This window comes from Pristiophorus japonicus, chromosome 1, assembly GCF_044704955.1.
Source record: "Pristiophorus japonicus isolate sPriJap1 chromosome 1, sPriJap1.hap1, whole genome shotgun sequence".
Taxonomy (NCBI): Eukaryota; Metazoa; Chordata; class Chondrichthyes; family Pristiophoridae; genus Pristiophorus; species Pristiophorus japonicus.
The window spans coordinates 347,122,145-347,149,214 of NC_091977.1; the positions used below are offsets into that span (position 1 = coordinate 347,122,145).

Consider the following 27,070-nt stretch of genomic DNA (forward strand, 5'->3'; position numbering starts at 1 on the left):
GTCCCTTCAATTTCGGTCCTCTAGTATTTTCGGGAAGTTATTCGTGTCTTCCTTAGTGAAGACAGAACCAAAGTATTTGTTCAATTGGTCTGCCATTTCCTTGTTCTCCATTATAAATTCACCTGAATCTGACTGCAAGGGACCTACGTTTGTCTTCACTAATCTTTTTCTCTTCACATATCTATTGAAGATTTTGCAGTTAGTTTTTATGTTCCCTGCAAGCTTACTCATATACTATATTTTCCCCCTCCTAACTAAACCCTTTGTCTTCCTCGGCTGAATTCTAAATTTCTCCCAGTCCTCAGGTTTGCTGCATTTCCTGGCCAATTTATATCCCTCTTCCTTGGATTTAACGCTATCCCTAATTTCCCTTGTTAGCCAAGGTTGAGCCACCTTCCCCATTTTATTTTTACGCTAGACAGGGATGTACAATTGTCATAGTTCATCCACGTGATCTTTAAATGTTTGCCATTGCCGATCCACCGTCAGCCCTTTAAGTATCATTCGCCAGTCTATCCTAGCCAATTCACGTCTCATACCATCGAAGTTACCTTTCTTTAAGTTCAGGACTCTAGTCTCTGAATTAACTGTGTCACTCTCCATCTTAATGAAGAATTCTAGCATATTGGGCCCAAGTTTCCACATGATTTGCGCCTGATTTTTAGGAGCAACTGGTGGAGAACGGACTATCTTAGAAATCGCAATTCTCCACATTTTTTTTTCTGCAGTTCTAGTCAGGTAGAACAGTTCTACTTTGGAACAGAATTTTTTCTTCAAAAGGGGGCGTGTCCGGCCACTGACGCCTGATTTGAAAGTTTCCACAGTGTAAACGTACTCCAAACTAAAGTAGAATGGAGCAAGTGAAGATTTTTGTAGAACTGAAAAAACCTGTTCTACACATTAAAAAATCAGGCGCAGGTTACAAATTAGGCGTCCAGAACGAGGTGGGGGGGAAGGGAAGTCATTAAATTCTATAATAAATCCTTATTTATACTTATACAAATATTATACAAATAAATGCAACCTGAATAAACATTTATAAGCAAAGAAAAGATTAAATAAACCATCTTCCTACCTGTGTGAAAGTGCTTCAGGCAGGCCTTTTGGGACCTAAGGCTGAACGGGCCGGCCCGAGACTTCGGGCAGGGCCCGTCCCCAGCACCAGATTTACAGTTGGGTTGGGTCGGGTTGGGGAGGTTCGGTTCGGGTCGGGGGGGGAGAGAGAGAGAGAGAGAGGGAGAGAGAGAGAGGGGGGGAGAGGGGAGGGAGAGAGAGGGAGAGAGAGGGAGGGGGAGGGAGAGAGAGGGAGGGGGAGGGGGAGGGAGAGAGAGGGAGGGGGAGGGAGAGCGAGAGAGAGAGAGGGAGGGAGGGGGGGATGGAGAGGGGGGAGGGAGAGGGAGGGAGGGAGGGAGGGAGAGAGAGAGAGAGGGAGGGAGAGAGAGAGGGAGAGAGAGAGGGAGAGAGGGAGGGTCAGGTCGGATTCAGTCCGGGAGCGGGAGTCGGGTCGGGTCCAGTGGGGGGGGGTCGGGTCGGGTCGGGGGGCGGGGGCGCGGGTCCGGTCGGGTCCAGTCGGTGAGGCGGGGAGCGGGAACAGGAGCGCGGGTAGGGTAGGGTCGGGTCGGGTCCAGTCGAGGGGGCGGGGAGCGGGAACAGGAGTGCGGGTCGAGTCGGGGAGGCGGGGAGCGGGAACAGGAGCGCGGGTCGGGTAGGGTCGGGTCGGGTCCAGTCGAGGGGGCGGGGAGCGGGAACAGGAGTGCGGGTCGAGTCGGGGAGGCGGGGAGCGGGAACAGGAGCTCGGGTCGGGTCAGTCGCAGCGGGGGGGGGCGCGGGTATCGGGTCTGGTCCGGAGGCAGGGGGGTGCGGGGAGCGGGTGTCGGATCTGGTCTGGTCCGGAGGCAGGGGGGGGGGAGCGGGTGTCGGGTCTGGTTGTGGGGGGGGGGGGGGGGAGAGCAGGAGCTGGCCGTGGGAGGAGCCTTATTCATGCAGCCCCAATGAGGCCATTTGGCCAGGGCTAGGGGCTGCGTGCTTCGGGCCCCTCCCACACAGTTCGGCGCCTGGAGCTACTGCACTTGCATGCCCACTGTAGCGCGCATGTGCAGAGGTCCCGGCACTGTTCTCAGCGCAGGGACCTGGCTCCGCCCCCCCACAGCTCGTGCTGGCTGTGCCGAGGGCCAGAGGACCTGCAAGTAGGTGGAGAATACCAAGGATTTTTTTAGGCGCACTTTGTGGCGCGAAAAATGGGCGTCCAGGTCGGGACTGCGCCGTTCTAGGCGCGTGTGGAAACTTGGGCCCATTATGGTCACTCTTCCCCAAGGGGCCTCGCACGACCAGATGGCTAATTAATCCTCTCTCATTACACAAGACCCAGTCTAGGATGGCCTGCTCTCGAGTTGGTTCCTCGACATATTGGTCTAGAAAACCATCCCTTATACATTCCAGGAAATCTTCCTCCACAGTATTGTTACTAGTTTGGTTAGCCCAATCTATATGTAGATTAAATTCACCCATGATAACTGATGTACCTTTATTGCACGCATCCCTAATTTCCTGTTTGATGCCATCCCCAACCTCACTACTACTGTTTCGTGGTCTGTACACAACTCCCACTAACGTTTTCTGCCCTTTGGTATTTCGCAGCTCTACCCATACAGATTCCACATCATCCAAGCTAATGTCCTTCCTTACTATTGCATTAATCTCCTCTTTAACCAATAACGCCACCCCACCTCCTTTTCCTTTCTGTCTTGGTTCCCTTAATATCCAAAAATCTATCGATCTCTGTCTTGAATATGTTCAATGGCTGAGCCTCCATAGCCCTCTGGGGTAGAGAATTCTACAGATTCACCATCCTCTGAGTGAAGAAATTTCTCCTCATTTCAGTCCTAAATGGCCAATCCCTTATTCTGAGACTGGGACCCCTGATTCTAGGCTCCCCAGCCAGGGAGAACATCCTTCCTGAATCTATCCTGTCAAGCCCTGTAAGAGTTTGATATGTTTCAATGAGATCACCTCTCATTCTTCTAAATGCTAGAGAACATAGGCCTAGTCTCCTCAATCTCTCCTCAAAGGACAATCCCTCCTCCCAGGAACCAGTCTGATGAACCTTCGTTGCACTCCCTCTATGGCAGATATAGCTTTCCTTAGTAGGGACCAAAATTGTACACAATACTCCAGGTGTGGTCTCACCAGGGCCCTATATAATTGCAGTAAGACATCTTTACTATTATACTCAAATCTTTTTTAATAAAGACCAACATACCATTTGTTTTCTTAATTGCTTGCTGTACCTGTATGTTAACTTTCAGTGATTCATGTACAAGGACACCCAGGTCCCTCTGAACACCAACATTTCCCAATCTTTCACCATTTAAAAAATACTCTGCTTTTCTATTTTTCCTACCAAAGTGGATAACTTCACATTTCTCCACATTATATTCCATTTGTTATGTTCTTGCCCACTCACTTAGCCTGTCGAAATCCCCTTGAAGCCTCTTTGCATCCTCCTCACAACTTACATTCCCACCTAGCTTTGTATCATCAGCAAATTTGTATATATTACATTTGTTCCCCTCATCCAAATCATTGATATAGATTGTGAATAGCTGAGGCCCAAGCACTGATCCTTGCGGTACCCCACTAGTTACAGCCTGCCAACCCGAAAATTACTTGTTTATTCCTACTTTCTGTTTTCTATCCATTACCAAATCCTTAATCCATGCTAGTATATTTCTTGCAATCCCATGAGTCCTAATTTTATTTAATAACCTCTTTTCAAATGCCTTCTGAAAATTCAAATACACCACATCCACTGATTCCCCCTTATCTATTCTACTAGTTACAACCTCAAAAAACTTTTAACAGATTCGTCAAACATGATTTCGCTTTCATAAATCTGTGTGGACTCTGCCCAATCCTATTATTACTTTCTAAGTGTCCTGTTACAATGTTCTTAATAATAGATTCTAGCATTTTCCCTACTACTGATGTCAGGCTAATTGGTCTGTAGTTTCACGTTTTCTCTCTCACTTCTTTCTTAAATAGCGGGGTTACATTTGCTACCTTCCAATCTGCAGGAACCATTCTAGAATCTTTGGAATTTTGGAAGATGACAATCAATGAATCCACTTTCTCTATAGCCACCTCTTTCAAAACCCTAGGATGTAGGCTATCAGATCCAGGGGATTTGTCGGCTTTCAGTCGCATTAAGTTCTCCAGTATAATTTTTTTTACTAATATCAATTTCTTTCAGTTTCTCATTCTCACTAGACCCTTGGTTCGCCACTATTTCCAGGAGGTCTTCTTCTGTGGAGACAGACACGAAGTATTTGTTTAATTTCTCCGCCATTTCCTTATTCCCCATTATAATTCCCCTTGTCTCAGCATGTATGGGATCCACATTTACTTTAATTAATCTTTTCCTTTTTACATACCTGTAGAAGCTTTTGCAGTCTGTTTTTTTGTCTTGCTAGTTTACTCTCATTCTATTTTCCCTTTCTTTATCAATTTCTTAGTCCTCCTTTGCTGAATTCTAAAATCCTCACAATCCTCAGGCATAATGCTCTTTTTGGCAACGTTTTAAATCTCTTCCTTTGATCTAATACTATCTTTAACTTCGCTTGTTAGCCACGGTTGGTCCACTTTTCCTGTGGCTTTTTTGTGCCTTAAAGGAATGTATATTTGTTGTAAATTATTTATTAATTCTTTAAATGCTAGCCATTGCTTGTCTACCGTCATACCTTTTATTGTAGTTTCCCAATCGAGCTTAGCCAACTCGCCCCTCATACCAACGTAATTTGCTTTGGTTAGATTTAAGGCCCTAGTTTAGGATTTAACTAAATCACTTCCAAACTTAATATAAAGTTCCATCATATTATGGTCACTCTTCCCTAAGGGCCCCTTGGGTATATGATCTAAGTCAGGTGTAATTATAGGAAACTTTTTAAACAATTAGTCAATCTCCATTGCACACAGTAATTCGGAGAACATGATCACTTTCTCTTTGTGTTGCAGTTTCTCTCTATGCCTTCCCTCTTTTGACTCTGTCTCTTCTCTTCTGCATAACTCTCCTTCTTGCTTTTATCGATGTCCTCTTCTGCTTCTTGCTCATGTGAATTCTTCTTTCCTTTCGGGCGGGTAGACAGGATGGCATGGTCACGAACAGTTGCAAGGATGGGGATTGTGGGGATTATGTGATCCTGAAGTGGCTCGCCTCCCACACCCTCTCCACTGCCCCCACCACACCCACCCCCTCCCCTCTCCATGCCTTCCCTGCATAAATGTTCCATAGATGTTAAAGGGTTTTTAAAGGGCTGCTTGTCAAAAATACACGATTTTAAATTTAGACTTCTAAAATATTCAATTCACTTACATAAGAAGTGTTTAATACAGTCTTTTATTCGTGGTTATGGTCAAACTTTCTTTCATTTAGTATAACTTACAATCTTTTCTGTCGCCCATGGAACTAATCAGAGCCTGCACGATGCAGGTTCCGACCAGCTCCTACCGAAAATGGCAATCGGGGTCCTATTTACATCATAGGAATCTGATTTTCATATTAAAAGGGGCTATTGCCTTTAACATGTGGGCGTTTTGGACAGATGGCAGTAGGCCCCTTTCAACATGGAGGTTACTGACCCAATTTTAAGGACATTACTACCCTGTTAACGCCAGACGAGGGCAATTAAAATTGACCCCCTTAACCTTTAATGTTACCTCCATTCTCCTGAGCTAACAGTTAACATATCTTTTACCTTATAGGTCACATAGGATATACAGCACAGAAACAGGCCATTCGGCCCAACCAGTCCATGCCAGTGTTTATGCTCCACTCGTGCCTCCTCCCGTCTTTCTTCATCTAAATCTATCAGCGTAACCCTTTATTCCCTTCTCCCTCATATGCTTGTCTAGCCTTCCCTTAAATGCATCTATACTATTCGCATCAATCACTCTGTGTGGTAGCGAGTTCCACATTCTCACCATTCTTTGGGGAAAGAAGTTGCTTCTGAATTCGCTATTGGATTTCTTAATGACTATATTATATTGATGGTCTCGAGTTACGTTCTTCCTCACAAGTGGAAACACTGGCGTCAAGTTTCGGCCTGAGTTGCTCCAATTTTTTTGGAGCAACTGGTTTAGAATGGAGAAACTTAGAAATTGCAATTCTCGGCATTTAGTTTGCTCCAGTTCTCGTCAGTTAGAACAGTTTCATTTTGGAACAGACTTTTTTTTCAAAAGGGGGCGTGTCCGGCCACTTACGCCTGTTTTGAAAGTTTAGGCAGTGAAAACATACTCCAAACTAACTTAGAATAGAGTAAGTCTAAATTTTTGTACGCTCAGAAAAACCTTGCCTACACTTTAGAAATCAGGCGTAGGTTACAAGTAGGCGTAGGGAATGAAGTGTGGGGGGGGGAGGGTAGGGTGGAAGGGAAGTAATTAAATTCTACAAGCATTCAACAGTCTTACTTATACAAATAAAGAGCCATCCTGAATAAAAAAGTAAAAGCAAAGCAAATACAAAATATTGAATATTCCTACCTATGTGAAGCAGCAGCAGCCTTCGAGTTGCGGTGCTTCAGGCAGGCTTTCCACGTAGGAGACAGGGGTGATGCCAGTGACTCGACAGCAGCCCAACAACGACGGCAGCAAGCAGCCTTCGAGCTGTGGTGCTTTAGGCAGGCCTGCCTTCCATGTAGGAGACAGGGGCAGCGTCAGTGGCTCGACGGCAGCTGAAGACACAGCAAGCAGCCTTCGAGCTGTGAGGGAGGCTGAGGCCATTCGGCCACGGGATAGGGAGAGGCAGCCAGATAGCCAGTTTGAAAGTTAAATTTGTAATTGCAGAATGGGTGCTGCATTGTCAACACCACGGATTATGCAATGGTTCGCCAGCAATTCACTGCATAGGAGAGAATTGATTAGAGCTCACCGCACCAGAAACGTCATAGCCCGTAGGCTGATGGGCAGGAGACCTTACCCATGTCGGCAATATTGAGCCAGGCGCTTGTACCTGGACATGAGCGAGGCTGATTGTGTCAAAAGGCTGCGTTTCTGCAGAGAAGTTGTCGCTGAGATCTGTGATATGTTGAGAGCAGATTTGCAGCCCAGAAGCAGAACGCCAACTGCCTTGTCTGTTGAAGTGAAAGTAACAGCTGCACTTACCTTCTATGCCTCGGGATCGTTTCAGGCTACAACTGGAGATGTGTGCGCCATCTCTCAACGTGCAATACATGCCTGCGTTTACCAGGTCACGGCTGCACTGTATGCGCGGAGGAATGACTTCATCAATTTCCCAATGACCGCACAAGCGATCCATGAGAGGGCTGTGGCCTTCTTCAGGATTGCTGGCTTCCCAAAGGTACAGGGCTGCATTGATTGTACCCACATCGCCTTGCAAGCACCTGTGGAGGATTCTGAGCAGTACAGGAATAGAAAAGGTTTCCACTCCATCAATGTGCAGCTCGTGTGTGACGACAAGCAACGCATCACGTCAGTCGATGCGAGGTACCCTGGCAACACCCATGATGCATTCTTCCTACGCGACAGCGTTATATCTGACATGTTTGAGCAGCAGCCAGAAGGGCAGAGCTGGCTACTGGGAGACAAAGGGTGCGGCCTGACCACCTGGCTCATGACGCCCCTACGCGTGACACCGATGGAAGCTGACCGTCAATACAACATGGCGCACATTGTGACGCGCAGCATCATTGAGAGGACCATTGGCATATTGAAACAGCGTTTCCGATGCCTGGACCATTCCGGAGGCCACTTGCAATACTCTCCTCAGATTGTCAGTCACTTCACTGTTGTGTGCTGCATGCTGCATAACTTAGCCATCATGAGGCAGCAGGAGCTGGTAGTGGAACCAGAAGACCTACGTGAGGGTCCGGTGCCTGATGATAGTATTTTGGAAGAGCAGGATGAGGATGATGACGATCAGGAAAGCATGCAAGTGCCTGATGCCGGAGCACGAGGTCGGAGGAGGGTGATCCATCGTGCCCTTTAACGATTGCTCGTGCCCTGCGCCAGCAGCTCATCCGTGAACGCTTCAACTACTGATGCCTGAGGGCTCTGCAACCACGCGCATGGACATGTTTATTCTTTGCAGTTGTTCCTACGTTGTGTTGTGTTAATGGAAGATGAATCAGTTTTAATGAAAAAATATTTTATTGAAAAGTTAACGTCACTGTAATAAAATATTTGTTGTATCAAAATTCACTTTTTAATATGACTCTTGAAGATCATTTAAAAACTTTAAGATCAGTTATAAACTTGTAAAGTTAAAAAACAATTTCAATGTGAAAAATCTTACTCTTAAGATCACTTAGACTTCAGGATCACTTTTTAGGTGCAAAATTAAATAAGATACAAAATGTGAGAACATTTACACTATAAGATCACTTAAAAACCCTAAGATCACTTATAAGTGGTAAAGTTACAAAATTTACAAAACAATTTCAATTTGAAAAACGCTACTACAGCTACATCAAGAACAAGAACAAAAGCAGCAAAGAAAGGCTGCAACCATCTCTCATCCACATCTCAGTGAATGTTCACTTCTTCATGGGGGTGTCATTTGATTGGCTGGGCTGTGTGCCCTGATTGCAGCAGCTACCTCCATGAGGGCCTGTGCCGTCACTTGCATGCCCTCCCTGACGGCCTGTGCCGTCGATTGCACTCCCTCGGACATTCCCTCCCTAAGTTCCCGTGTCATTACTGCTATTTCTCCCGTCAGGACCGTCACCTCTTCACCCACTGCACTGACGCTACCGATGAGTGATCGGGTAAGCTCATTGCTCTCCATACCCAATGCCACAACCTGAGCCGCATCTGTTGCACGCATCTGTGTCTCAGGAGAGTGTGTCTCCAATCTCTTTCTCCTCTGCCTCGCAGCACCACTACGCTGGGAGGCGTGGGGAGGGACGGTGGGACGCTCGGTGTTCCAAACGGCACCTCTAGAAAAGGAGGTGCGGGCTGGGACGGTGGGACGCTCGGTCTTCCAGATGGCAGTACTAGAGAGAGAGGCGCGGGCTGGGATGGTGGGGCGCTCGGTGTTCCAGACGACAGAACTCGAGTGCGAGCCGAGGGCTGGAATGGTGGGTGAATGGGTGTAAACTGCTCCATTATATCACCAGCACCACTGGGACCCGCAACGTCGGAATCAAAACCATGGAAGGTGGAACCAGAACCTATGCGAGTGGGAGGCGCAGGCTCGGACGGTGGTGCACTGGCTGTAAACTGCTGCATTACACCAGCAGCACCACTGGGACCCGCAACATCGGAATCAAAACCATGGAAGGTGGAACCAGAACTTATGCAAGGGGTTGAAACTCTGATGCCCCTTAATGGGGGCTCATAAACATTAATTTGGAAGCTCTCCCCTATAGACATTTCAGTCATCGCCGCCATCATCCAGTCTGGATCGTCTGCATCTGGTTGTACTGGTTCTTGTTCTGCATCTTCAGGATCCTCAGAGTTGGCAGCACCATCATCATCATCATCATGTTCTGCAAAATACATCAGAACAGTCAAATGTTTAACAGCAAGGGAGGGGGCAGGATGGGTGGTATGAGTACTCTCACACAGGCCAGGCAGCAGGTTGATTTGAAGGGCCATGATGCATTTTCAGGACTTACCCTCTTCCTCGCGTGTGGGCCCAGCTTGTGCTGTACTGATTGCTTTTCTCCATGTACAACTCATCATGGCAGCTACCCTCTGTTCCAAGGGTGTCAGTGGATGCAGATTGGGCGTGCCTCCTCCTGTTCGAGTTGCTTCTCTTTTGTTGTGGGCCAATTTCTTCTGCAAAGAGTAAAATATAACTTTTTACAGAGTGTGTCGTTCTGAAGGGTGGGACATACAGATAGTCACGTTACAATTACGATTACATTAAAAAATGAAAATATTACTTACACTAATTACTTGACCAAGGTCGTGCCATTTCTTTTTACACTGGCTTCCAGATCTCCTGGTATACACCACTGCGCAGTAATCTTCTGCAACTTGGTTCCAGCGTTTCTTCATTTCTTTAGGTGGCATTTTATGCGACCTCTGTTGCTGGTATCTAGCTCCTGCCATCTCTGCTCAATGACGCTGACTAATATCTCTACTTCCTCATGCAAGAAATTCTTTGTTCTTGGTGGACGTTGTTCTATTGCTGTATTGAATTGACACTCTGATTTTTCAAAACACACAGTCCTTAATTTGCATGCACCTGTGCAGCACCTGTTCTGGAAGTTTAGCAGTGAAAAGCAGCACTCACTGATTTCAGCAGGTGATTTCTTCAACAGTGCTGCTAAAAGCATTCCTTCAGACACCAAAGAAATCACCAAAATTCAATCCCAAGCCTTTCCAGAGGTCCACGAGACAAATCAGCACTTTTCTTTAAGTTCCTTTAAAAATAGAAATATAGAAACATAGAAAATAGGTGCAGGAGTAGGCCATTTGGCCCTTCGAGCCTGCACCGCCATTCAATGAGTTCATGGCTGAAAAATGGCCGAGAGCTAATGTTTCTGGGCTACTGCACGTGCATGCGTGCTCCAACGCGCACGTGCAGGGCTGCCGGCACGGCGTTCCCTCATTTGACTTAGCGCCGCCCCCTCCACTTGCAGAATCGGTGCGCCTCTGTGGCTCCGCCCCCCCGCTGCTGTCTGCGCGCCGCGCCAAGCTCCCAGACACCAGCAAGGAGCCCGAGAATTAACAGGTAGATTTTTGTCGCGCTTTTAGGCACGAAAAACGGGCGTCCATGTCGGGGCTGCGGCGTTCTAGGCGCGGCCCGAAACTTGAACCCATTCTCTCTGCATCCACTCTTTCAAAACTTTTAATAATTTTAAAGACCTTTAATTAGGTCAGCCCTCAGCCTTCTTTTTTCAAGAAAAAAGAGACCCAGCCTGTACATCTTTTCCTGATATGTATACTCTCGCATTTCTGGTATCGTCAGGTATACCTCTCGAAATAAACCCTCATGATTGGACTGCTTTTTTAATGGCCTTGCTAACCTGTGGCACAAATTTTAGTGATTTCTGTATTTGCACTTCGAGATCCCTTTGTTCCTCTACCCCAATTATTACCCTCTAAGTAATAAGTGACCTCCCTATTCTTCCTACCAAAATGTACTACTTCACAATTATCTGTTTTGAACTTCATTTGCCAATCATTTTCCCATTCTGCAAGTTTATTAATGTCCTCCTGTAATTTGTTGCAGTCCTCCTTAATATTGACTATCCACCCCCCAATTAGGTGGCATCCGCAAATTTAGAAATTGTGGGGAAGAAATTGACCCTATTTTAGAGGCCCGTTAGTGCTTCCAGACTTTTCACCCGGGGGGGGGGGGGAGGGGGCGCTATCGGGTCCCAGGTAATTGCACAGGAGTTTGCACCTCAAGCCGCTGTGCAACCGGTGACGGGGGAAATTTCCCCACAGGCTGCAAGGCTGCCGCGAGCTTTGCGGGCCCTAGCGTGATCCAGGCCACCATCGTGCAGCCCAGCGCTCCGTTTTGGACGCCGGGCAGCTGGCCCGGTCCCACGCTGCCCTGGTGGCCTAGTGTAGGCTTTAAGAGAAGGGGAGGGGTATTGAAGCGCGCCAGCGCTACGTGAAGCATCCACGTTGCACTTCAGTCCCCGTTCCAGTAGTGACCCAGGGACCGCCCCTAAAGGAAGTGGAGCGTGCGAGATTGCGCTCCACTTCCTTTGAGGGGGGTTAAGCCCATTTCAGCGGCAGAGGCGGGACTTCTATACTGGGCGCAGAAAGTCCCGGACTCAGCTAGTTAGCGCCCCCAATCGGGGCCCAGGGCAATTTCACCCCTTATGTTTTTGATTCCAAAGTCTAAATCGTTAATGTAAATTGCGAACAGCAGTGGTCCTAGCACTGATCCTTGTGGAACAACACTACCCACCTTCTGCCACTGTGAGTAGCTACCCTTTACTCCCACTTTCTGTTTTGAAGCCAGCTAGCTATTCATTCTGCTAATTGTCCCCTGACTCCGCATTCTCTGACCTTATTCATTAGTCTATTATGGGGTACCTTATCGAAGGCCATTTGATATTCTAGATCAATTGTATCTATCCCATTACCATTGTATACTCTCTCTGTTACCTCTTCAAAAAATTCAATAAGGTTGGTCAAGCAAGACTTTCCCCTTTGAAATACATGCAAGCTATTCATCATTATATTTTTTGTTTCTAGATGTTGTTCTATTTTCTCCTTTAGTAGGGATTTCATTATTTTTTCCTACCACCGTTATTAAGCTGACCGGTTTCATTCCTTGGACATGTTCCATCACCCTTCTTAAATCTAGGTATTATGTTAGCTATCTGCCAGTCCTCTGGCTCGATACCTTTTTCTAATGAATTGTTAAATAATGCCTCTGCTATCTCTTCCCTAGATTCTTTTGAAATGCGTAGATCCAATCCATCTGGACCAGGGGTTTTATCCTCTTTGAGTTTGATTAATTTATTTAATATATCCCATTTTTTATTTGAAATGCACTTATCTCATCATCCAATGTCATGTCCACCTGTTCTATCTCACTGGTAAATACTGAAGCAAAATAATGATTTAATATTTCTGCAATCTCCCTATCGTTTCCTGATGTATTAACCGGTCTATCCCTTAATGGCCCTATTCCCATCCCAACCTTCCATTTTTATTGATGTGCCTGTAAAATATTTTACTATTTTGCTTTATGTTCCTTGATAATTTAATTTCATAGGTCCTCTTTGCCTTCCTAATTGTTTTTTGAATTTCTCTCCTAATCTCTTCATATTCTCTCTTATCAAGCACTCCTCTGCTGTCCATGTACTTAATGTATGCCTCTTCCCTTATCCTCAATTGTTCCCTTATGTCTTTATTCATCCATTGAGTCTCATTAGTGTTTAGTTTGTCATTTGCTTTTAGCAGAATATATTTTTCCTGCACTCTGTGGAACACGGTTTTAAATGTTTCCCATTGTTGTTCTACATTGTTGTTTGTCAGTATTGTTACCCATTTTATTTTCCCAAGTTCTATTCTCAGCCTCTTAAAATCAGCTTTTCTCCAATCTATTAATCTGTTTTTTGTCATACTTATGTTCTTCTCTATCATCATCTTAAAGCATATTATATTATGGTCATTATTGCCTAGATGTTCTCCTACTTTTACTTCTCTTATTTGCTCTGGTTCATTCCTCATTACTAGATCCAATGGCAAATCTTCCCTTGTTGGGCTTTTTACATATTGGGTTAGAAAGGAGTTCTGTACATATTGTAGGAACTCCATTCCCTTATCCCCTTTACCTACCTCTTCTGTCAAATTAATATCAGAGTAATTGAAATCGCCCATGATTATTATTCTACGTTTTTTACTTATTTCCCTAATTTATCTGCATATTTCATGCTCACTTCCCTTCCACTATTAGGTGGTCTGTAGACTACAACTATTAGTGTGATTGTTCAATTATTATCTTTTATCTCATCCATATGGATTCTATTTTTGTCTTGCTGATAGCTGCATCTCTTTTTTCTACTGCCATTATGTTATCCCTAATAAGTACAGCTACTCCACCTCCCATTTTTTCCTCTATATTTTCTAAATATGTTATACCGTGCAATGTTTTAATTCCCAGTCCTGATTTTTCTGTAGCCATGTCTCAGTAATCCCCACTATGTCTGGTTCCTTCCAATGCATGATTGCCTCCAGCTCCCCTTTTTATTGTAGACACTGTGTGCATTGCTGTACAGTTTAACTGATTTTTTTTAATAGAATTTCCTCCCATTTTATGTTTAACCATTTTAGACTCCTGTTGTAGAACTCTATTTGCTCCCTTGCCATCAATGGCCTAGCTTATTTTACTCTTTCCTATGCTCTCTTTTCCTGTTTTGTTTATAGTTAGGTTGCTTACGTTTCTTGTAGATCCCTCCACTAGTTCAAAGCTTTTGCCACCTCCCTATTTACCCTTTCCGCTAGGACACGGGTTCCATCCCGGTTCAGATGAAGCCCGTCCCATCGGTACAGTTCCTTCCTTCCCAGAACTGGTGCCAATGTCCCATGAAAAGGAACCCCTTTCCCACACCAATCCTATAGTCACATGTTAATTCTCCTGATCTGTCTGCTTCTATGCCAATTTGCACATGGCTCAGGCAATAACCCAGAGATTATTACCCTCGAGGTCCTGCTTTTTAATTTAGACCCTAACTCCTGATACACTTTCAGCAGGACCTCCTCCCTGTTCCTACTGATGTCGTTTGTTCCAACATGGACCACGACAACTGGATTTAGCCTCCTCCCTTTCCAAGTTCCTCTGCAGCCACCTGTCAGGTAACACACCCTTCTGGATTTTTGTTCTTGGCTGCAGAGGATGCTATCTAGCCTCCTAATTATAGAGTCCCCTATCACTACCACATTTCTATTCTGCTCTCCCGCCCCCCCCCCCCCCCACACAGTCTGTATTGTGGTTGTCCTGCCTTCAGTCTTTCTTCTTGTCCTCGCAGGTAGGGAGTACATCGCACCTGTTGGACAGGACCAGTGTCTGCGGGATCTCCTTCTCAACTTCTCCTAAATTCCCGGCTATGAGGCTCCCGAATAGTCACACCTTTTCCTTTCCTGAACCTGTGCTTGTCTCTGGAGTGTGACTGTATTCTGGATAAAACTGTCCAGAAATTCCTGCCCCTCCCTTATGTATCGGAGTGTCTCCAACTTGCACTCCAGCTCAATGACTCTGAGCCGGAGAGATTCGAGATGCAGACATCTCCTGCAGATGTGTTTGCTCGGGACAGTCTCACCGTCCACAAATTCCCACATTCTGTAGTCCAGACACACAACCTGCCGTGCCATATCTAAGACTAGCCTTATTTTATTGAATTAATTAGTTAAAGTCTTTAGTCACGATTAATTATAATTATTTTAATTAGTTAAGCTATAAATTTAATACAGTACAGGTTGAACCTCTCTAGACCGGGACTCTTTGGTCCGGCAACCTCACAGGTCCGGCATCATTCCCAACAGGGGGGTCGCGACCCGCGCTGTGTCCTGGGACTGGCTGCTCCTCTTCTCCCCCGCTGCCTCCGGTGTTCCCTCCTCGGTCAGGTCGGAGCATTGTCAGCAGTACCTGATAAGTTTTTAATGTAATGGTTCATTTCGGGCGAAGACACCAACACTCGGTGAAGTGTCGCCATGGGCTGCAGGTCAGCCAAGAAAGATTGGCAGTGTTTACAGCAGAGTATAAATCCTACCATCTGATATAAAGTCCAATGTCTGATCTTGAGAGTTTGTTTTAGATGCGTGATCTTCATTGTTTTGAGCATTAGTTCAGAGAGCCTGCAATACTTCAGCCGACTTTATCCTCTCAACTACAAAACTTGCCTAATCGGCAATATCAGTTTTTAAACAAATAAAAAAAATAATCAACCATGTATGATTCCCATATAAAAAGAGAGTGAGAAAGAGAGAGAAATGGACGGATGGATTCTAGTTGGATAAAACTACAGGTGGGTAAAACATGTCTGTTTTATTTCTATCTCATTCTGCTCGGTGGTAATGAAACATGATTTGTGGACAATCTGTAGGAAATAGTATTAACTAGCTGTAGGCTCATTTATTTTCATTCAAATGTACTACACAGATAGGAGAGCGGGCAGGGCTGTGTCCGATCTGCGTGTTGACGTGCATTGCTTTAATCGTCAGTGCCAATCGAACAGAATGAGTTCACTTGCAATACAGCGACGGCTATTGTTATGTTTGTAATGTACTTATGAATGACTCCATAAGGCAATGTGCTGTACTCAAACTGTAGTGACGTTGGTCCTTTATTCCAAGCTCCAGAGTGCGGCACAAGCATGGTGGGCAGCCTTTTATACTGGACCCTGCCACCAGGGCCGGAAACTCCGGTCTCCACCAGTTGCACCCTCTAGGGGTGCCAGCATGTATATACACAGTGTAACTCTTATTGATAGTACGTCAGGTAAACAAGTCTCCATCTTATGCAACCACATAGTAACTACACAGAGAGTACAGCCATATTCTACATATACAACAGCTATCTGCTCCCAATCCCTTCTCAGCATCTGTCTGGAGGGCCTCCTGGTCCCCCACAGACTCAGGACATCTCTCCTCCTGTCCATCTCCTGAACCAGGGCCTCAAGTGCTGCATCCAAAAATCTGGGAGCCCTCTCTCTGTCATGTTGCACCATCTTTCCCCTTCCTGTAGGTCACACACTCCTCTATAAAGACTTCCAGTACATGCTGCAAGCAGAATGCACCTCCCCTTTATGAAGTGCAGCCTAGCTTTAATTGGTGCAAGCCTCACACGAATTTGGGCCGACTCCTGAGCCTGCAGCCACTCAGTAGCGCATTTAGCGCTGGGCTGCACGCCACTATCATTATATTAGCAGCACAAAGTTTGCATGCTGCCATCATTACTTACCATGGGCACAGGTTAACTGCCATGCCCATTTTTGGGGGCTATTCAATTTTTGTCTTTCCATATAACTCAGACCCTTGAAGCTAGGGATCAGCCTCATGGCTCTTGTCTCCACTGTCTTGATGGCTTGAATGTCTCCCTTGTTTCTCAGTGACCAGTGGGCTGATAAGTGGCAAATAACATTTGAGGCACACAAGTGCCAGGCAATGAATATCTCCAATGAGAGACAGACGAGTCACTGTCCCATGACATTTAATATTGTTACCATCGCCGAAACCCCACAATCAACATCTTGGGGGGTCACCATTGACCAGAAACCTAACTCGGTCAGCCACATAAATACTGTGGCTACAAGAGCAGGTCAGAGACTGGATGTTCTGCGGCGAGTGTCTCACGTCCTGACTTCCCAAAGCCTTTCCAGCATCTACAAGGTACAAGTCAGTAGTGTGATGAAATACTCACCACTTGCCCTGGATGAGTGAAGCTTCAACAAAACTCAAGAAGCATGACATCATCCAGGACAAAGCAGCCCACTTGATTGGCACCCTATCCATCACCTTAAACATTCACTACCTCCATTACCGGTGCACCGTGGATGCAGTGTGTACAATCTACAAGATACACTGCAGCAACTCGCCAAGGCTTCTTCGACAGCACCTCCCAAACCTGTGACCTCTACCACCTAGAAGGACAAGGGTAGCAGATGCATAGGAACATCATCACATCCAAGTTCCGCTCCAAGTTATATACCATCCTGACTTGGAAATATATCGCCATTCCTTCATCATCGCAGGGTCAAAATCGTGGAATTCCTTCCCTAACAGCACTGGGGGAGTACCTTCACCATAGGGACTGCAGCGGTTCAAGAAGGCGGCTCACCGCCACCTTCTCAAGAGCAATTAGGTATGGCATTGTCAGCGACGCCCACATCCCAGGAACAAATTAAAAAGGAAGAATAGGACACAGTACTCAATGTGTGATCTTACTAGAGCACTGCACTGCATGAGGTCAATGGAAACAACAATTGGGAGATATGTAGCTATCACCTGTATTTCCCTATCGTACGATGTCGAAATGACTCCCATTCATTTTATTTTGGGCCCATTTTAAATTGATTAATACCTCCATTAAAATAGCAGACTTAATTGTTCAGCCACTAATATGACCTGCAGTAACATGTGGGCAAGTAAATCAGAGGAACAAAGAATGGAGTCTTTATTTATTGAGGAATTCTGGTTTGGATGTGTCAAATGTCTGCCAATTTACTGTCCATCCATATATAACTGTAGTCACAAAAGCAACTAAGCCTGCATGGAGTTAGTCTACTTTGGACAATAGTTCATATGCAGCATTTTCACAAGCTCATGGCAAAAGAAAAAAGGCAGAAATTGTTTGCTTTTGCTCAAGAACGAACTTGAATTTAAATAACGCCTTGCACATCCTCAGGAAATCCCAAAGCACTTCATAGCCATAGAAGTACTTTAGAAGTGTAATCACTGTTGTAATGCAGGAAACACAGCAGCCAATTTGTGAACAGCAAGATTCCAAAAACAACAATGAGATAAATAACCAGATAATCTGGTTGCGTGATAAATACTTGCCAAGAGAACTCTCCTGCACTGCTGCAAATAGTCATGGATATTTTACATCCACATGAAAAGGCAGACGGGGCCTTGTTTTAACATCTCATCCAAAACACGGCACCTCCAACAGTGCAGCACTCTCTCGGTACTGCACTGAAGTGTCACCTTAGATAACGTGTTCAAGTCTCTGGAATGGGATTGAACCCACAGCCTCCTGTCTCTGAGACCAGAGTTCTACCACTGAGATAAGGTTGACATTTGAGTAAATATTCCGAATACAATGGATTGTGCAATGATTCCTTTTAAAATTAAAGATGCCAGTATGGATAAATCATTGACCCTAATATACATTGCGCAATGCTCAAATTTTATATAAAAAAATATTATTGCACTTCATTAGATGGATAGAATAGCTAACCACAATGTGCTTGTAAAACATTATGTTTATGATAAATAATGTATCTAGGCATTTGTAAAACACAAAATCCAGTTCACATGCTATAATCATATAATATAAACAAATGCAAGACCCACAGGATATGAGGGCCATATGTGACAGATGATTCCAGATGCCCTTCAACAGCCACGCCTCAGCTTCAGTGCCAAGTTGGCATTCATGTCGACCTTATAGTTGAAATGTGACTCTGGAAAATATTGTGGCCAAGAAAAACAACCACGTGATAAAGTGATGGACAGTACAAGATTGTGCCAAAAAAAATGTATGTTGGTAGGTAAAACAAATATATCAGGCTTGATATTGATTCAAACTTAGATGACATACCATTTGCTCCATTTCTTTTAATCAAAGCAAATATATCAGTGGAAACAATATTCCTTGTACATGCAAGCTTGTGGAAACTGCTGAAATAATATAATCTACATTAGTGCACAACGATGCACAATGGTATATTTTTCAGGATACATAACATATCAGAATGTAATGCTCTTTTGTTGAAATATTATTTAATAGATGTTATACAGGGACAGGGCTGTACAGTGAGTTACCTCCCTGCCCTTATCCAGCTGGGACACTTATGGAGATCATTTTTGAGAAGCTGCACTCCCAGCATGGAGCCTTGCTCACTGTAAGAATGCGACACAGAATCAGGGATGCTATCTCCAGCCCCTGCTCACATCTAGTAAGGTTTCATGCCAGCAGTAGAGCCTCACAAAATGATCAGCAAAAGGAGACCTTCAGCCTCTCTCTGCTGGCTGTATGTGCTCTAGTGGAGTGAGTTTGAGTGGTCTCAATCCAGTTCCTTGTGGCAGTATAAAACGACCCTCATTGGCAATCTCATTCATAAAAGGCAACAGTTGCTGGTGTGGGGAATGGAAAACTTCACACTCTCTGATGTTTTATGAGTTTTTCAGGAGTACTTTCAGTGATACATTGAAAAGCTTAATTTGTTGCTGTTTGCTGTCTGTCAAGACCGGGATAACGCTCATGTGCATAGATCAGGAACATCATAGCTACAAGTTAAAGTGGTGAATCAATCCTGTGAGAGTTTCTATATTTTTTTCCACTGGTGGAAGCATTGACCTATGAATAATTTTGGTTTACACACAGAAACATAGAAAATAGGTGCAGGAGTAGGCCATTCGGCCCTTTGGGCCTGCACCACAATTCAATAAGATCATGACTGATCATTCACCTCAGTACCCCTTTCCTGCTTTCTCTCCATACTCCTTGATCCCTTTAGCCATAAGAGCCATATCTAACTCCCACTTGAATATATCCAATGAACTGGCATCAACAATTCTCTGCAGTAAGGAATTCCACAGGTTAACAACTCTGAGTGAAGAAGTTTCTCCTCATCTCAGTCCTAAATGGCTTATCCCTTATCCTTAGACTGCGTCCCCTGGTTCTGGACTTCCCCAACATCAAGAACATTCTTCCTGCATCTGACCTGTCCAGTCCCGTCAGAATTGTATATGTTTCTATGAGATCCCCCCTCATCCTTCTAAACTCCAGTGAATACAGGCCAGTCGATCCAATCTCTCCTCATATGTCAGTCCTGCCATTCCGGGAATCAGTTTGGTGAACCTTCGCTGCATTCCCTCAATAGCAATAACGTCCTTCCTCAGATTAAGAGACCAAAATTGAACACAATATTCCAGTTGAGGCCTCACCAAGGCCCTGTACAACTGCAGTAAGACCTTCCTGCTCCTATACTCAAATCCCCTAGCTATGAAGGACAACATACTACTTGCCTTCTTCACCGCCTGCTGTAGCTGCATGCCAATTTTCAATGACTGATGTACCATGACACCCAGGTCTCGTTGCACCTCCCCGTTTCCTAATCTGCCGCCATTCAGATAATATTCTGCCTTCGTGTTTTTGCCGCCAAAGTAGATAACCTCACAGTTATCCACTTTATACTGCATCTGCCATGCATTTGCCCACTCAGCTAACCTGTCCAAGTCATCCTACAGCCTCTTAGCGTCCTCCTCACAGCTCACACCACCACACAGTTTAGTATCATCTGCAAACTTGGAGAACACTCAATTCCTTCATCTAAATCATGCTGGATAAAAAGATGCAAACTTTTTATCTCCGCCCAAAATTGGTCAGGTTCACTAGTACAGCATCTCTGCCCACAGCCTGACTCTGACCCTCGCCTCAATAAAGATCGCCCAGGCAAAGTTTACTGTATTGTTACAATAAAGGACCGCACCATTTAAAGATAATTTAAAGAAAAATGCTACAGTTGATCAGAGATTATGTTTGCCTCCAGCAGGGGAACAGTGATTTCATGGAAATAGGAAGATAAATGGGCAAAGTGCTGATCTTGGAATGGGAAGCAGCAATTTGAAGAGGAATGTGGCAGTGTGAAGAGAGAATTGACTCTGTGAAGAGGGAAGGCGATGAAGGAGAACTACGGTGTTTGTGCGGTATCAACTGTCATTTGTAAATTGGTAGGACAGGAATTGTCAATGAGAAACAATAGTTCATTCTTATATGGCTTCATCCATTAGAATGCTTTAAACATTGCTCGCAACATTTCAAACATTATGGGCTTTAATTTCTGATTATTTGTTGGACTCTTGTAGATCTTCAGAAAACAATGTCAGTCATTCAATATCGTATAGTGTATGGACTTCCATGATTCTAATTTGGGCAGTGATAGATAAGGCAGTCCTTTACTGGAGGAAAAATAGATTAAAACAAAAAGTTTAGGATCGGGTTCCCTGCCAATAGTCACTGTAAACTTTCCAACTATTTTTAGCGCAATGGGTACCATGGAGGAGCACACAAGGTAAAAAAGCAACCAATTAAATCAAAAACCACAAGAGTGCTGGTTCAATGAATATGGAAGACTGCAAGGAGTCGAAATTGCCCACCGCTGGAAACAGGATGCACTGACCTGTTTCTGTTGTTTTTACCGGCGTGGTGGATGCGGTGGCCTCTTGAGCAAAATTCTGCTTTATGGCTTTTTTTCCAGCGGATCGGAAGTCAGTTATAATGGGGGCGGATGTGCAACGGTGAGCGGAAACATAGAAAACATAGAAAATAGGTGCAGGAGTAGGCCATTCGCAGTTTAGACGGGCGGAAGTTGGGGACGGCTGTAGTATCCACCACTGTCAGTCATCATGGCACTACGTCACCACTGCTCTCCCCTTCGCTTAAAGCGGAGAGCCTGCGTGATTCTTTAAGTTCGGTCCACTGGGCCACATGGGAGGGTTTCGGTGGGGCAACAGCTTGGCACCCAAGAGGGTGTGCAAGGCTGCTTGTTGGCAAAACTGTCAGCCCGACATGGTAGTCGGCTGATTTTTAAAAAAAAATATATGACGGCAGCGGCAATAGATCCTCCCCTTTAAGGAACGACAGTAGTCATGGGGGATTTTAACCTACATATCGATTGGTCAAATCAAATCGTAGGGGGTAGCCTGGAGGAGGAATTCATAGAATGCATACGGGACTGTTTCTTAGAACAGTATGTAACAGAGCCTACAAGGGAGCAAGCCATCTTGGATCTGGTCCTGTGTAATGAGACAGGAAAAATAAACGATCTCCTCGTAAAAGATCCTCTCGGAATGAGTGATCACAATATGGTTGAATTTGTAATACAGATTGAGGATGAGGAAGTTGTATCAGAAACGAGGGTACTATGCTTAAACAAAGGGAACTACAGTGGGATGAGGGCAGAGTTGGCTAAAGTAGACTGGAAACAAGGACTAAACGGTGGCACAATTGAGGAACAGTGTAGGACTTTTAAGGAGCTCTTTCATAGTGCGCAAAAAAAATATATTCCAGTGAAAAAGAAGGGCGGCAAGAGAAGTGATAACCAGCCGTGGATAACCAAGGAAATAAAGGATAGTATCAAATTAAAAACCAATGCGTATAAGGTGGCCAAGGTTAGTGGGAAACTAGAAGATTGGGAAAATTTTAAACGACAGCAAAGAATGACTAAGAAAGCAATAAAGAAAGGAAAGATAGATTACGAAAGTAAACTGGCGCAAAACATAAAAACAGATAGTAAAAGCTTTTACCGATATATAAAACGGAAGAGAGTGACTAAAGTAAATGTTGGTCCCTTAGAAGATGAGAAGGGAGATTTAATAATGGGAAATGTGGAAATGGCTGAGACCTTAAACAATTATTTTGCTTCCGTCTTCACAGTGGAAGACACAAAAACAATGTCAAAATTTTCAGGCCACAGGAATGTGGGAAGGGAGGACCTTGAGACAATCACTATCACTAGGGGAGTAGTGCTGGACAGGCTAATGGGACTGAAGGTAGACAAGTCCCCTGGTCCTGATGAAATACATCCCAGGGTATTAAAAGAGATGGCTGAAGTTATAGCAGATGCATTCGTTATAATCTACCAAAATTCTCTGGACTCTGGGGAGGTACCAGCGGATTGGAGAGCAGCTAATGTAACGCCTCTGTTTAAAAAGGGGGGCAGGCAAAAGGCAGGTAACTATAGGCCGGTTAATTTAACATCTGTAGTGGGGAAAATGCTTGAAACTATCATTAAGGAAGAAATAGCGGGACATCTGGATAGGAATAGTGCAATCAAGCAGACGCAGCATGGATTCATGAAAGGGAAATCATGTTTAACTAACTTACTGGAATTCTTTGAGGATATAACGAGCATGGTGGATAGAGGTGTACCGATGGATGTGGTGCATTTAGATTTCCAAAAGGCATTCGATAAGGTGCCACACAAAAGGTTACTACAGAAGATAAAGGTACACGGAGTCAGAGGAAATGTATTAGCATGGATAGAGAATTGGCTGGCGAACAGAAAGCAGAGAGTCGGGATAAATACGTCCTTTTCGGGTTGGAAATCAGTGGTTAGTGGTGTGCCACAGGGATCAGTGCTGAGACCACAACTGTTTACAATATACATAGATGACCTAGAAGAGGGGACAGAGTGTAGTGCAACAAAATTTGCAGATGACACAAAGATTAGTGGGAAAGCGGGTTGTGTAGAGGACACAGAGAGACTGCAAGGAGATTTGGATAGGTTAAGCGAATGGGCTAAGGTTTGGCAGATGGAATACAATGTCGGAAAGTGTGGGGTCATCCACCTTGGGAAAAAAAACAGTAAAAGGGAATATTATTTGAATGGGGAGAAATTACAACATGCTGTGGTGCAAAGGGACCTGTGGGTCCTTGTGCATGAATCCCAAAAGGTTAGTTTGCAGGTGCAGCAGGTAATCAGGAAGGCAAGTGGAATATTGGCCTTCATTGCGAAAGGGATGGAGTACAAAAACAGGGAGGTCTTGCTGCAACTGTATAAGGTATTGGTAAGGCCGCACCTGGAGTACTGCGTGCAGTTTTGGTCACCTTACTTAAGGAAGGATATACTAACTTTGGAAGGGGTACAGAGACGATTCACTCGGCTGATTCGAGAAATGAGGGGGTTAACTTATGATGATAGATTGAGTAGACTGGGTCTTTACTCCTTAGAGTTCAGAAGGATGAGGGGTGATCTTATAGAAACATTTAAAATCATGAAAGGGATAGACAAGATAGAGGCAGAGAGGTTGTTTCCATTGGTGGGGGAGACTAGAACTAGAGGGCACAGCCTCAAAATACGGAGGAGCCAATTTAAAACCGAGTTGAGAAAACATTTCTTCTCCCAGAGGGTTGTGAATCTGTGGAATTCTCTGCCCAAGGAAGCAGTTGAGGCTAGCTCATTGAATGTATTCAAGTCACAGATAGATAGATTTTTAACCAATAAGGGAATTAAGGGTTACGGGGAGAGGGCGGGTAAGTGGAGCTGAGTCCACGGCCAGATCAGCCATGATCTTGTTGAATGGCGGAGCAGGCTCGAGGGGCTAGATGGCCTACTCCTGTTCCTAATTCTTATGTTCTTATGTTCTTATGGGAGCCGCACCACTTTTTTTTTTTTTAGAAGGACCGAGCTCAGTGCACCGGCATAAAAAGCTGATTTTGGCACCGAGCGGCGGGAGCAAGATTTTTTTGCTGGAATTTTGCCATCGGAGGAGGGGAACATCGGCAGTGTGTGCTCTGATGGTGCACTTAGGATGGATCGGCATCAGCGGAGCGGTGAGGGTGGTGGGGGGTCGCGGGGGGGGGGGGGGGGGAGAGCGGGTCACCGCCAGGGTACCGCAGGAGCTGAATTTACAAAATGAAGGCCATTGCACGCAGCAGCGTGGCCGCTGATTTCCAGTGGTAACAGACCTTAAGGGAAGGGGCAATTTTGGCCCCCAAGATTCTCAATTAAACATCTGAACACTCGTTACAACGGGGCCAAAATTCAGCCTCCTGAAAATGCCTCTTACTGCCGGAAAGCGGCAATCATGCGGCGGAGTCGAATGGCCGCCGATTTGGATTTGAATGGCCGCTGCTCGCGAAATTCTCTGAGCTGCTGCCGACCCCTCCTAAGTGCATCATCGAAGTGTGCACTGCCGGTCTCCTGCACCTCAACCTAACTTCAGGGGAAAAAAACTTCCAGCTGCCGAGCGATGCCCCCGACGGTTTTTTCTGTCAGTGCACTGGGTTCACTGTGCCTGCAACATGGCTGTATGGTGGCCATTCAAGGAGAGGGCGCACTGCCGCGGCCACCATTTAATTTTTTTTGTAGGCTTACTGCCAGGTCGGTCCAATAATTATGCCCTCTGGTTCGGCTGGGCCGCCAACTGGCAGCCTGGCATCCCCTCTTGGGTGCCAGGCCACTGGCCCTGTCGAAACCCTCCCTCGTGGCCCAGTGGACCTAACTAAAAGAATTGCAGAGTTCTCAGCGGCTCTCCCCTTTAAGGTAATGCACAAGCGTCATGATGTCATCAGTGCTACGCTCATGATTGACAGCAGCGGAGACTCCATTCCGCCTCCACTTCTGCCTCCACTTCTGCCCCCCCCCCCCCCAGTGTGCTCACCACCGCATTGCCGCCGTTCGAAAAAAAATGACAAAGAGCTGAATTTCGTGCACAAGGCCACCTCATCTACAGCGGCGATGAAGGCACATCAACAGCGGTAGGTGCGATTCGTTTCAGGCGGCGGTGAATTTCTACCCCAACATATGTTATACCATATGGTTGCGAAGTACAATTTTGAAAGAAGAAATTGCCAACAGGTAACTTTATAGACTTTTATAACTAAACTGCTATAAGAGGATTGAGTGGGGTGACAGTGTTAAAGAAGAAGTGTGTCTTTCAGCGCAGCCTTTAAAACTCAAACATTTAAAACAAATGATAGTTTATTGTAATAACTTTTTATTTTTTCTATTTGCATATTTGTTTAAGATCTTTGTTCACTCAGTCCTAATGACATAATTAGAACGACCAGGTTGAAATGTTGGACTTTATTGCAAGGGGCATAGAGTATAAAAGCAGGGAAGTCCTGCTACAACTGAACAGGGTATTGGTGAGACCACACCTAGAGTACTGTATACAGTTTTGGTATTTAAGGAAGGATATACTTGCATTGAAGGCAGTTCAGAGAAGGTTCACTAAGTTGATTCCAGAGATGAGGGGGTTGACTTATGAAGTTAGGTTGAGTAGGTTGAGCCTATCCACATTGGAGTTTAGAAGAATGCGAGGTGATCTTATTGAAACATATAAGATACTGAGAGGGCTCAACAAGGTAGACGCAGAGAGGATGTTTCCACTCATGGGGGAATCCAGAACTAGGGGGCATATTTTAAGAATAAGGGGTCGCCCATTTAGAACTGAGATGAGGAGGAATTTCTTCTCTCAAAGAGTTGTAAATCTGTGGCATTCTCTACCCCAGAGAGCTCTGAGGTGCAGTCATTGAACATATTTTAGGTGGAGATAGACAGATTTCTGATCGATAAGGGAGTGAAGTCATGGAGAGCGGGCAGGGAAGTAGAGCTGAGCCCAAGATCAGATCAGCCATGATATTAAATGGCGGAGCAGGCTCGAGGGGCCTAACGGCGTATTCCTGCTCTAAATTCTTATGTTCTTATGTTGACAGTGTTACTATGTGCACAGGAGAGGAATTAACAAAGTGCCATGATTACAGATATTGGCAACCGACTTATTTTAAAATCAACTACCCCATACTGTTGGCTTGGTAACTCTTCACAAATGAGATTGTTAGCGCAGTTGTTAAACAAAAATATTCACATTTACAGAAGTAGGCTGCAGAAATAAATGCTAATGTTAGTCACCAACATGTTTTAACCGTCTTTAAATGTAGTGATGGTGAGCCTCCTCTATAAGCTACATGAGAACTTTTAGGAACAGGAAGAACACCTTTAGACCCAACAAGTCCGTTCCTTTTTCACAGATCAACCTCACCTCCCCACCTTCTCACTATATCCCCTCTCTGTCCAGTAATGTATCAAATTATCACTCGACCTCATTTACTAGGTCAGCTTCAATGATCTTCCCTGGTAACTTCTTCCATAACTAGTTAAGTTAACATGGATTTTCCTTCTTACTCCTAACTTATTAATGTTTAACTTGTGTCCCCTGGTATTTGAACCCTTCATCGCAGTGAACAGTTTTATAAGTTTCCTTCATAATCTTAAAAATCTAATTATGACACCTCTTTTTAAAAGAAAACCAGTTCAAATTTCTTAACCTTTAGTTCATACCTAAAATCATCTTTATCGCTTGGTTAAGCGCTCTCTCATCCACAATAATATCCTTCCTATGTTTATTTCGC

General features: G+C 44.9%; 1 protein-coding gene across 5 annotated transcripts in view; it reads right to left on the reverse strand.

The window, feature by feature from the left end:
• sugct (succinyl-CoA:glutarate-CoA transferase) overlaps nt 1–27,070 on the reverse strand; it is a 720,871-nt gene that overhangs the window by 404,996 nt on the left and 288,805 nt on the right. The gene's annotated exons all lie outside the window — the stretch shown is intronic.